The sequence below is a fragment of the Pongo abelii genome, chromosome 11 (assembly GCF_028885655.2).
Source record: "Pongo abelii isolate AG06213 chromosome 11, NHGRI_mPonAbe1-v2.0_pri, whole genome shotgun sequence".
Taxonomy (NCBI): domain Eukaryota; kingdom Metazoa; phylum Chordata; class Mammalia; order Primates; family Hominidae; genus Pongo; species Pongo abelii.
Window position 1 is genome coordinate 145,202,382 of NC_071996.2, and position 12,773 is coordinate 145,215,154.

Consider the following 12,773-nt stretch of genomic DNA (forward strand, 5'->3'; position numbering starts at 1 on the left):
AAGAACGCCTGCGAAGGGAAAGGACAGGTGTCCCTGTGGGAGGACAGGGCCTGCCGTCCGTCGCTCGGCTGCAGGTGGGGCCCGGCCGCCCTAGATGAGCCCCGCTCCGCGCCCGCCCTGCCTGCACCCAGCCGGCAAGTCCACCGCTCGCTCGCTGCGCCAAGGAAAGCAGCAGCCCCGGCGCCCACGGAGAACGACCCCGGCCGCGGCCAAGGGCGGGGCGTGAAAGGCAGGGCCAGGCGAGGGGCGGGGCCGCGGTGGGTGTGGTCGTGTGGGGCGGGGCCGCGGCGGGGGCGGGCCTGTCACCAGGGGCGGGGTGAGAAGGGGCGTGGTCATGAGAGGACCGAAGAGAGGGGTGGGGCTGCCTCCGAGGCGAGGACCGTGCGGGGCCACCCGTGGGGGCGTGGTTGTTGGGGGCGTGGCCGCTGGGAGGGGCGGGGCTTCTCTGCGCACAGGTGCGAAGCTCCCGGCTTCAAGAGCCCGGTAGCAGCCCCACAGGGCAGAAGTGCCCTTGTTGGAGACGGGTGCCTGGGGCAGGTGGGGGTACCCGAGGGTTTCCAGCCACAAGGAGGGGTGGGGACAATTGGGGGATTGGGGCCGGTGCGTTGTCCGCGCAGCCCTCCGCTCCCCAGCAGCAGATCCCTGCCCCTCGGCCCCGTCCAGCATCTCGCTCTCCAGCCCCACTCTCTCCATCGGCAGAACCTTCAGAATGTGCCGCGGAAGGGAAGGGGCGCGGCCGGAGGGACCCCCCCCCCCCGCGATTCCGGCGCCACCTGACCTTCCGGGCACCGGGCACCGTCGCCCCCCGGCTCCAGGAGGGTCCTGTCCTCCTGCTTCATCGGCCCCAAGATTCCTCGTGTTAGGACTCTGGCCCCCGCTCCCAGGGCGCCAGGCGCGGACAGCGGGGAAGCGGCACCAAGGAAGCCCAGGGGCGCAGGCTTCTGCTAGGCTGAGACGCGCCGACCAGCTGGGGCCCCGCTGGCCGGAGCCTCCGTTTGCCCCTCTGCAGAGCAGGCTTGGCTGAGGAGTATGCGCGGCCGCTGCGGAGGGTTTGGCAGCGGGGACAGGGCTGCGCCCGGTGTGTGCGCGGACACCTGCCGCCCGTCCTCAGCGCCCGGTAGCCTTAGGCCCCAGCTCCGACCAGCGCGCCCTGGCCTGTCCTGCCCTGCACGGGACGTCCGCCCCAACCCCACCCAATCCCCGGAGCTGTGTAACCCAGGGACAAGGGTCTGCCCCTCCCAGGGGACGCCCAGCTCGGTCCAGTGTGCCCACCACTGTCTCCGGTGCCCGGTCAGCTGGGCGTAGAGTGGGCATCCCGTTCAGGGGAGAGGTGAATGACACAGGAAAGGGGCGTGCGGTGTGGCAGCCTGGGCCTCCCGGCCTCGCCAGACTATGGGAGACGGCTGCTGGGACGGACGGGAGACAGGCTCTTCAGTGCCAGGACTGGACGCTGTGTCTGCCACTCTGGGGCACTCAGCGTTTCCAGGTGGATGGCAGCAGCGTCCCTCAGTGTCCTTCACAAAACCCTCCTGAGCCGGGACTCACCCTGTGCCCGCCTGGACTCAGGCCAAGCCCCCGGCTCACATATCCCAAGAGGTTGCAGTGCTGGGCAGCACCCCAGGGATTCGCTCACTTCTCTGTCCTCACCAGAGGCAGCTCTTCACCTGATGAAGATGACTTTTTTTTTCTATTTTTGGAGACAGTCTTGCTTTGTCGCCCAGGCTGGTGTGCAGTGGTGTGTCCTCAGCTCAGTGCAACCTCCGCTTTCCAGGTTAAGAAATCCTCCTGCCTCAGCCTCCCGAGTATCTGGGACTACAGGCATGCACCACCACGCCTGGCTAATTTTTCTGGTATTTTTAGTAGAGACACGGTTTCATCCTGTTGGCCAGGCTGGTCTCGAACTCCTGACCTCGGCCTCCCAAAGTGCCGGGGTTACAGGCGTGAGCCACCACGCCCAGCCCTGAAGCTGAATTTAAGTTTTGGGAACATTCAAACCCGTTTTGGTGATGCCCAGGTGCCTTCGGGTGCCTCCTAACTGGCTGCCCAGCCTCTGGCTCCCACCCAGCCTCCTGGAGGCAGCCAACACCAACCCTGGTCACTAACTGGACTGCATCAGACCCCAGACCAAAACTGGCTTTACCTTCTGAGCCTAGACTCCTTGGCCCTCTCTGGCACGTAGACCCTGGCAATGGGCTTGCGTGGGATGGCACTCTCCTTTGTAACTTGTTCCAAATGCAGAGCTTTAAAAACGCCCCTTCCCACTGAGCCAGCGGCTCCACTTCTGAGTGTTAGTGCTGAGAAAATGTCACAGATGCACAATGATGTAGCTCAAATGTCACTGGGCTGTTTCAACTTAAATACGCAATGACATGAACAATTTATATAAGACATCCGTCCCATGGAGTATGGCGCAGCCATCAAACTATTGTGCATAAAACATGGTAATGGCTTAGCAAGGTGCTCACAAGCTACAATGTAAGCGGGGAAAATAGACAGAAAAAGCGCTCCTATTAGGTCCCAACTTCCCCCTTCCCCTCCTCCCTCTTTCACTCTTCCCTCCTGTAGTTGTATAAAAATATTTCAAACATTTGGCTGGGTGCGGTGGCTCACGCCTGCAATCCCAGCACTTTGGGAGGCCCAGGCAGGTGGATCACCTGAGGTCAGGAGTTTGAGACCAGCCTGGTTAACATGGTGAAACCCCATTTCTACTAAAGATACAAAAAATTAGCCAGGTGTCATGGCGGGCGCCTGTAATCCCAGCTACTTGGGAGGCTGAGGCAGGAAAATCACTTGAACCCGGGAAGCAGAGTTTGCAGTGAGCCGAGATCGCTCCATTGCGCTCCAGCTTGGGCAACAAGAGCAAAACTCTGTCTAAAAAAAAAAAAAAAAAAAAGAAAAATTTCAAATATTTATAATGGTTGCCTGTGAACCAGATTATGAGTCTTATGCAAATTCTTTATATTTTTCTATATTTTCCAACTTTTATAAAATGAACATATTATTTTCATGAATAGGTTGCCTCTTGGGGACCCAGAAGACCAGCTTCCAATGTGTCCCCCAGCAGCCCTTCCCTCCACCAAGGAGGCTGCGTCACTGACACAGCAGGGAGTACAGCAATCCCCCTTATCCGTGGTTTCGCTTTTTCGTGGTTTCAGTTACCCACAGTCGACCACGGTTCAAAAATATCAGTACAATAAGTTCAGTAAGTTTGTTTTTTGTTTGTTTGTTTTTAGAAAGAGGATCTCACTCTGTTGCCCAGGCTGGTGTGCAATGGCACAATCTTTGGCTCACTGCAGCCTCCACCTCCTAGGCTTAAGTGATCCTTCCTTCTCACACTCCCGAGTAGCTGGGACTACAGGCACACACCACCATGGCCAGCTAATTTTACAGTAAGATATTTTGAGAGAGAAGAGAGACCATATTCACAAAACTTTTATTACATTATATTGTCATCATTGTCCTATTTTACTATTAGTTATTGTTGTTAATCTCTCACTGTGCCTAATTTATAAATTAGACTGTATCATAGATATAGATATATACATATAGGAAAAAACACAGTATATATAGGATTCAGTACTCTCCGCGGTTTCAGGCATCCACTGGGGGTCGTGGAATTTGTCCGCTGTGGATAAGGGGACTTATGTGTAAAGGAATCTCCAACATAAAGGTGAGTGCACAATCAGAACTGCCAAGCATACGAGCTTCCTATTGCGGCTGGAACAGATCACCACAAATGTGGTGTCTTCAACAGCACAATTTACTCTCTCACAGTTCTTGGGTGCAGAAATCCAAAATAGGCCTCAGTGGGCTAGAATCAAGGAGTCGGCAGTGCTGGTTCCTCTGGAGGCCCTAGGAGAGAACTGGTTTCTTTGTCTTTTTCAGCGTCCAGAAGCCACCTGCATCCCTCAGCTCACGGCCCCCTCTCCACCTACAAAGCCAGCAGCAGAGCCTCTCTCTGGCCGGCTCCCACTGCGGCATCTCTCTCTGACCCTCTTGCTTCCGTTTTCATTTTTTCCTTTTTTAATGTATTCCCATCATTAAGCACTTGCTTCCATATTATAAGGAGTCTGTGATAACATTAGGGCCACCTAGATAATCCGAGATAATCTCCCATCGCAAGAGCCTCAACTTACTCATAACATCAGTGTCCCTTTTGGTCCCATATTCACAGGTGCCAGGGATCAGGACCAGGACATCTTTGGGGGCTGTTATTCAGCTACCACACCAAGCATGGAAGACAGCCAAGACAGAAAGGAAACGGCAGCGCAACCGAGGGAAGGAGTCACCCCACTCCCGCCCCTGGGAAACATAACTGAGAAAGCAATTAGGAGACTCCGGAATGTGTGTAGACATCTCGGAGAGAGCCAGGAGAATGCTGTGTGTGCAGAGAGGGATCAGCTGGAGAAAGAAAAGGAACAGTACAAACATGAATTCAAATAAAACACCACCGTGAAGGGACTGAGTAGCAAAATGGATGAAGATGAAAACAGTGACAGGATGAAGACTGAGCCCAGGAAGGTGACCCCGCAGATTGTGGACCTAGAAATAAATTGTCAAGGAAAAGCTGAGAAACACGGAGGCGAGATCCACAAGTCGTTGTAGCCATTCAGCAGGCATTCCAGAAGGAGGGCAGAGAGGAGGTACCACCCACACACAGACACACAGGCGCACACAGACAGATGCACACTCCCACACACATACACACCACAGATGCACAGATGCACACACACACCACAGACACACACACACATCGCACAGACACATACATGCCACACACACACAGATGCACACACCACACAGATGCACACAGACGCACACTCACATCCTACACAGACACACATACCAGACACCCTCCCCACATGCCACAGACCCACAGATGCACACACACACCACAGACACACACATCACACACACATACCACACACACAGATACACACAGATGCATACTCACACACCACCCATACACATACAGACGCACCCTCCCACAGACCCACAGATGCACACACACCATAGACCCACATAACACACACACATACCACATACACAGATGCACACACCACACAGATGCACACAGATGCACACTCACACCCTACACATACACACATACCACACAGACACCCTCCCCACATACCACAGACCCACAGATGCACACACACATCACAGACACACACATCACACACACATACCACACACACAGATACACACAGATGCATACTCACACACCACCCATACACATACAGACACACCCTCCCACAGACCCACAGATGCACACACACCATAGACACACACATCACACACACATACCACATACACAGATGCACACACCACACAGATGCACACAGATGCCTACTCACCCACCACCCATACACACACATACATACCACAGACACCCCCCCACATACACACCACACATACACACAGATGAACACACAGACACATGCATCACACAGAAAGACACAGATACACAAGCACACACACACACAGACACATACCACACATACAGATGAACACACACATACAGATACACAAGCACACACACACAGACACATACCACACATACAGATGAACAGAGATACACAAGCACACACACACAGAGAGACACATACCACACATACAGATGAACACACACACAGATACACAAGCATACACAGAGACACACACCACACATAGACACAGATGAACACACACACACAGATACACAAGCACACAGACACATACCACACATACACAGAAAACCCAGACATACACAAACACCAGAGACCACCCACCTATACACGTACACCACACATACATACACAGAAAACACACACACCACACATACCCACACAGAAAACACAGACACACACACCACATAGACACACAGAGACACAGACACACACAGGAAAAATTTCCCCAAATTGAAGAGAAATGTAAGTTTTCAGGTGAAAAGGGGAAAACAAAATGTTGACCTGACACATGATAGTTTTGAAAACTTTAATGATAAAGACAAATCTTAAAACCTGAGAGGGGAATTGTGTCCCCACAAAAAATACGTTCAAGTCCCGCCCCCAGCAGCTGGGAGTGTGGCTGGACTTGGAAATAGTCTTTGCAGATGTGATCAGGTTAATACGAGGTCACCCTGGATTAGGATGGGTCCCATGACCAGTCACTGTTGTCCTTAGACAGAGCGGGAGAGCTGGACACAGAGGCACCAGGAGGAGGCCACGTGGCAGGAGAGGCGGACGTCGGAGCCATGCAGCAATGAGCCGGGGACCGCCGGGGACCGCCGGGGACCGCCGGCAGATGCCCGAGCGAGGAGATGGGCATGTGGCTGGCCCTGCCCGGGAGGCTTCAGAAGAGCACATCCTGCCAGCACCCCGACTTCTGGACTTCCAGCCTCAGGAACTGTGAGAGAGTCAAGTGTCTGTTGTCCTAACCCACCAGGTTCATGCCAGGAGGGAGGGAGGGAGGGAGGGAGGAGGAGGGGGAGAGGAAGGCTATGAGGTAAAAAAGGAACACAAATCAGACTGACATGTACAACTGGAGTATAAAGACCAATGGGTGACGGCTTCAAATCTAACCGCAGTCATCATCTTTCAAGCATGAGAGGAATTCCAGGCATTTGCAAACCCACCCGGACTCGGAGTTTGCCCCCACAAGCCCGCTGAAGGGAAGGAATGACGGGACAACACTGTCCATGAGAAAACAAAAGGCCCTGGAATGAAGCTGCACAGCAGGCAGAGGCCAGCGAAGTGTGCACTGGAGTCCACAGGCACTGATTGTAAACCAAAGAGTGCAGGGCAGCCACGATCCCCGTTATCTGTGTCTCCTTAGCCCTCTCTCCCTCCCAAACCCTCCTACAATAACAGGAAAGGAATTTTAAAAACTTCCCCCTAAAGGGGAAAAGCCCACAAGAAAAAAAAAAAAAGCTGGGGAGGAGACAACAGTAGATGAGAGATTTTTTTTTTTTTGGTGGAGGATCGAGTCTCTGTCTGTCTCCCAGGCTGGGCAAACATTTGCCTCCCGGGTTCAAGTGATTCTCCTGCCTAAGCCTCCTGAGTAGCTGGGATGACAGGTGTGTACCACCATGCCCAGCTAATTTTTGTATTTTCAGTAGAGATGGGATTTCGCCACGTTGCCCAGGCTGGCCTTGAACTCCTGACCTCAAGTGGTCCACCCGCATCGGCCTCCCAAAGTGTTGGGATTACAGGCATGAGCCACCGCACTTGGCAAGATGAGAGATTTTGATGTCCCCCACATTTTAGCCCAAAGCTGAGGAGGGTGACTGACTTAGCAGGTGTAGCTGTCAGCCTCGGCAGAGTTCTGCTGTTGTAACAAACAGCCCTGGAATCCCAGTGGCTCCGGCAGCCCAGGCTGCTTCCTCACGCAGGCACACGCCTATCCCAAATGCTCTGCTGCTGTTTCACACCCCATCCTCTTCCCACTTTACCCCAGAAGCCAGCAGCCCTCCCTGAGACAGTGCCGTCCTGCGCCAGAAAGGGGCACAGCTCCTCAAATGTCCGCTGGGAGGGGATGGTCATCACCTGCCCATGCCCCACTGGCTGAGGCACATCACGAGGCCCAGCCCCAGGCCCACCTGCAGGACACCGTCCTCCTCCCACAGGCGTGGATGACGAGCACTGTGACCACGGCACGGATGAATGGTGGGGCTGGGGCTGGGAGCACAGGTTGCTGTGGGGGACCCCACACCCCTTCCCTGCCTCCTACAGCCAGGCCCAATGGCCCTTCCAAAGCTGACAAAACAAGGTCTTCTCTGGAGAAACTGGATCTAAGGGGTTACAGCTGAGGGACACGGGATGGCTAAGGTCTGGGGAGAGGGTGGAGGAGGGGCTGCCTCCTGACTTGTGGCCCCTGGAACCCTTCCTGCACTCGGCTCAGGCTGCCATTAGCTAGACAGGGACCCCCAACCCCAAGCAGGAGACCTCAGGGGCCTTCCTGGGAGATGCTGAACTGCCTGGGGAAAAGACCTCCTTTTGGGGTCCCCAAGAAAGAAGCAGGCCAGTCCCCAGGCTCCACCTGGACACCCCACAAGGAGTTGCTAGTCTTGCTCCTCCTATGGAAGGGCAGGCCTTCCCCCCAAAAAGGAAGGACCAAAGCACACAGAGGAGTACCTGGGGGAAACCGAGGCGCAGCAAGGAGCAGTGAAAATGCCACCTACCAAAAAGGTCCCTAAACATCACAATCCTCAGAGAGATAAGAGATGACACCTTGGACCCACAGCCAAGCCAATCTGGGGAAGAAAAAAAAGGTAAATTCTTTCTCACATTCACAAAAATGGTTCTGAAAACCACTTCAAGCTGGGTATGGTGGCTCATGCCTGTAGTCCCAGCTACTCGGGAGGCTGAGGCAAGAGCATTGCTTGAGCCCAGGAGCTTGAGGCTGCAGTGAGCTGTGATGGCACCAATGCACTTTAGCCAGGGTGACAGAGCAAGACCCTGTCTCTAAAATAAATACAGAAACAAAATAAAAATAAAAACCACTTTAGTTCCCAGCTGGGCACAATGACTCACACCTGTAATCCCAGCACTTTGGGAGGCCAAGGCTGGTGAATCACCTGAAGTCTGGATTTTGAGACCAGCCTGGACAACATGGTGAAACCCCATCTCTACTAAAAACACAAAAATTAGCTGGGTGTGGTGGTGCACACCTGTAATCCAGCTACTTGGAGGCTGAGGCAGGAGAATCGCTTGAACCTGGGAGGCAGAGGTTGCAGTGAGCTGAGATCACGCCACTGCACTCCAGCCTGGGTGGCAGAGTGAGACCCCGTCTCAAAAAAATAAAAAATAAAAACAAACAAAACACTTCAGTTCCTGAGTCCTGATATACGTCCTTTCCAAATACCACATAAAAGTAAAATGAGGCCAACCTGAAACACCAAAACAACAAAACACCCGAGAAGGTCAGGACAGAGCCTGGGCGAGCGGTGTGTGGTCTTGGGGCGGGGAAGCCCCGTTCAGGCCGAGGCTGCAGAGGATGGGTACATTTGACTCTGACAAAATGCGCAATCTCTGCACAGGAAGAGAAACAGTTTGAAGTGAAAGTCTGGTGAGAAATATCTGTAGCATTTATAACCAACTAAAAAAAAAAATCCCAGAGAAATGGGCAAATTCTCTACCTAGAGATCCCGAGAGTCCAATGAGCAACAGGGGGATGAAACACGCTTGGCCTTACAGGTGGCCTGGGATGTGCACAGTAAAGCCACCTGGTGTCACCATTCATCTGCCGGATTAGCAATACTTAAAGATTTTGTAATATCGGCCGGGCGTGGTGGCTCACGCCTGTAATCCCAGCACTTTGGGAGGCCGAGGCGGGCAGATCACAAGGCAGGAGATCGAGACCATCTTGGCTAACACAGTGAAACCCCGTCTCTACCAAAAATACAAAAAATTAGCTGGGTGCAGTGGCAGGTGCCTGTAATCCCAGCTACTCGGGAGGCTGAGGCAGGAGAATGGCGTGAACCCGGGAGGCAGCGCTTGCAGTGAGCGGAGATAGCACCACTGCAGTCCAGTCTGGGCGAAAGAGTGAGACTCCGTCTCAAAAAAAAAAAAAAAAAAGATTTTGTAATATCAAGGGTTGGCAGGTTGCTGCCAGAGGCGGTAGGTTCCAGCTGGGGCAGCTCTATCCACAGTGGAAGAGGATGTGGCTGGCCTGGCTGAGCCTGGCCACGAGGCTGCATCAGGACCCCCTGGCCCGGCTGAAGCCCACTCTTCCAGACCCGTACCGGGGAGGGAAGGGGGTTGGTGCATGGGGGGTGCTAAAAGCAGGAGACTGTGGCCCCTGCTTGGCCTGCGGTCACTCGCCCTTGCCTGGCTGCAAGGCTAGTGGACAAACTCTCCAGCCGTGTGGGTTCCCAGCTGTTTACTTAGCACTCATCTGAGTTTATACAAAACCCTTCTGGTCCAAGCTCTGATCCTTCATTAGTAAGAGGAATGAGCTTCTGGGAAAAGTGAATGGGGAGGGGCTGTTTGCTCAGGGAGCCATCTGGGCAAATGGGGCAACAGGCCCACAGGCCTTGGCACAGAAAGTGTATGGTGCCCCCTTGGTCAGGTACATCCCATCTGATCATCTATCACCACAGATGAGCAGCAGACCAGGGGCGTGTCCCCCCTTCCAGATGGGGAAGGGGGTCCAGGCAGCTTGTGGGAGGAGAGCCTCCAGCCCAGGGAGCTCCTGTCCCTCTGTCTCTGCACTACACACCTCTCTCGAGGGGGCGACCTGGGTCACCTGCCCTGACGGCAGCTCTCACGGGACCTCGTTCAGCCCGTGCAAACTGTAGGGGTTACTGTGCAGCGCTGAGCCTCCTGGGGTGCGAACAGTCCCTGGCTTTCTGCCCATGGTGGGATGGGGTGCTTGCAGAAGCACCCAAGGGACCCTCCCTGGAACTGGCCCACTGCAGACTCTGCCCATCACCTCGAGGCCTCTCCTTGGAGGGTTCTGATCTGGAAACCAGGGCAATGACCTCATCCAGGGGCCTGAGCCAAGCCGAGAGGGTTTGCGAATTGATGCCCACTCGGCCACTTTATTAGCTTCTGCTGCTGGTTCTCTTAAAACGTCTCCAGGGCTTGAGGATGCTATAAATTTTTGGTCAAGGATCCTCTGGCAGCCTCACTGTGCCAGCACCGGTCACATGACCCAGCCCTAGACCTCCCAGAGAGAGGCCGGGGCCTGGGGGTGCCTTTTCTGGAGGCGCAGATCATACATTCCCTTCCTTCTAGAAGCAGCGTGAGGCTGCTTTTCTGTGACTCAGAACCAGCGCATCCCGCCGCTCACTGCAGATAGGAAATATTTAGTTGCTTCATGAAGAAGTAGACGTTCTTCTTCCACGAGAGAGAAGGGGAAGGAAGGACTCCGAGGTTTAGAATAAGCTGGTCCCACTGCCGCAGATGACTTGGGGGGACCCACTAAGGGGGTGGGGGGCACAATAGCAGCAGCCCCTGCTGTTGGCTGAGTCCACTCAGGGCTCACCGCAGCCCGTCTGCCTCCCAGGCACAGGGAAACCCCTACAGGAGGTGGGGAGACCTGAGGGGGGTCCCTCCGCCCAGGAGGAAGGCTTGCGCTGGCCAAGTGAAAACACAGGAATCTCCTTCTAGTTCTAGTGGGAAGGTTCGACCACAGCGAGGGTGGGCTGGGATGGCGGAGGTGTCTTGCCGCCCACTTCCCGCCCTGTCCACCCAGTATTCACCTCGGCCACTTGAACCTGGAGTGGGTGTGACCCGTGGGGTGGGGTGGGGGGCGCTCCCTGAGGAAACGTCGGGCAGGCAGAGTTTGAAGATGGGGGAAGAATGTTCCAGGAAGAAGGAAAGTTATCTTTGAGGAGCCGGGGAGGAAGCTGCAGAGGCAGGAGGGGCTCTGGTCTCACTGAGGGTGCTGGGGCTGTCCAGAAGGAGGTGGCACAGCTGGGACGGGGTGGCAATGTCGAAGCAGCCAGGCAGCTGCTACCTCAGGATGCATTTTGAAAGGAGAACAAGAGGTGTGGCCCACCCACAAACGGCTCCCTCCATGCAGCCTGGGTCACCCCATGCACGGGAATGGGCCAATGAGAATGTCCTGGCCCCACCAGAGACACCAGGCTCTGATCCAACTCAGAATGCCGGATTCCCTCAGAGCGCCGCAGCCTGTCTCTTGCACCCGCAGCACGCCCTGCACTCCAGAGGCTTCCTGCGAGCTGCATGTGTTCGGCCCCACCCGGTCCCTCTGGCCTCTCCACGCCGTGCCGTGCCGGTCCACACCCTGTCCGGCCCACTCATACCATCCACGCCCCTGCACATACTGACAGCTCAGTACCCCTTAGGGGCTGGGCTCAGAACAGACCCTCTAAAGAATGAGGCCAGAGTGGTCAGGCGCGGTGGCTCACACCTATAACCCCAGCACTTTGGGAGGCCGAGGCGGGCGGATCACAAGGTCAGGAGATCGAGACCATCCTGGCTAACACAGTGAAATCTTGTCTCTACTGAAAAAAAAAAAAAAAAAAAATTAGCCAGGAGTGGTGGCAGGCACCTGTAGTCCCAGCTACTTGGGAGGCTGAGGCAGGAGAATGGCATGAACCCAAGAGGCGGAGCTTGCAGTGAGCCGAGATCACGCCACTGCACTCCAGCCTAGGTGACAGAGTAAGACTCCAGCCTGGGTGACAGAGAGAGACCCTGACTCCAAAAAAAAAAAGGAAAATCAGGGCCAGACAGGACCCACCTATGCCTGAGGCTGCCGCTGCCACTCAACCCTCCATTCCCCGCCCCCGTCTCCTGTGTCTCCTTCGTGTCTTTTTCCCTGCAAGTATGTACTTTCCTCTGCAATGCCAGCGCGTTCAGAAACTCACATTCCACTTTTAAACGCTGACACCCATGACAAGCTCTTCCTCAACGGTGAGGAGCCCTCAGCCACAAGCAGCAAGCCCAGCTTATAAAGGACAAGCGGTTCGGTCACCTTCCAGCCCATCAAGGATCACCACTGGGAAGAAGCCATGGTTCCGTGGGCCTTGTGGGCAGGTACTGCCCTCCTCAGAGGCAGCCTGCAGTGACCAGGAGGTGACGGGGGGTGTCAGCCTGGGGCATGTGCAGACACACACCACCCAGCAGAAAGATTCTGGGCGGCTCACCACACAGCCCTCTGCCTGGTTTTGCAAAAAAGGGACCATCTATCTGAAGGCCATCGGGTGGTGGGTGGACAGGCCAGTCCAGAGTGAGGTGGCCGGCACAAAGTCCAAGGGCTCTGTTGTCACCGACCCCAGTGGCCTGCAGGCTGAATGCTCGCCCAGTCCCACCCATCCCTGTGTC

The 12,773-nt window shown here is 55.1% G+C and overlaps 1 long non-coding RNA gene across 1 annotated transcript; it reads right to left on the minus strand.

The window, feature by feature from the left end:
• Window positions 1–5,969: 5,969 nt before the first annotated feature.
• On the minus strand, window positions 5,970–11,954 carry LOC129058197 (uncharacterized). Its single transcript, XR_010135894.1, has 3 exons — window positions 11,860–11,954; window positions 8,162–8,233; window positions 5,970–6,387 (listed from the first exon to the last, which is right to left on the minus strand). It is a non-coding gene; the product is annotated as an uncharacterized LOC129058197 (long non-coding RNA).
• Window positions 11,955–12,773: the final 819 nt, after the last annotated feature.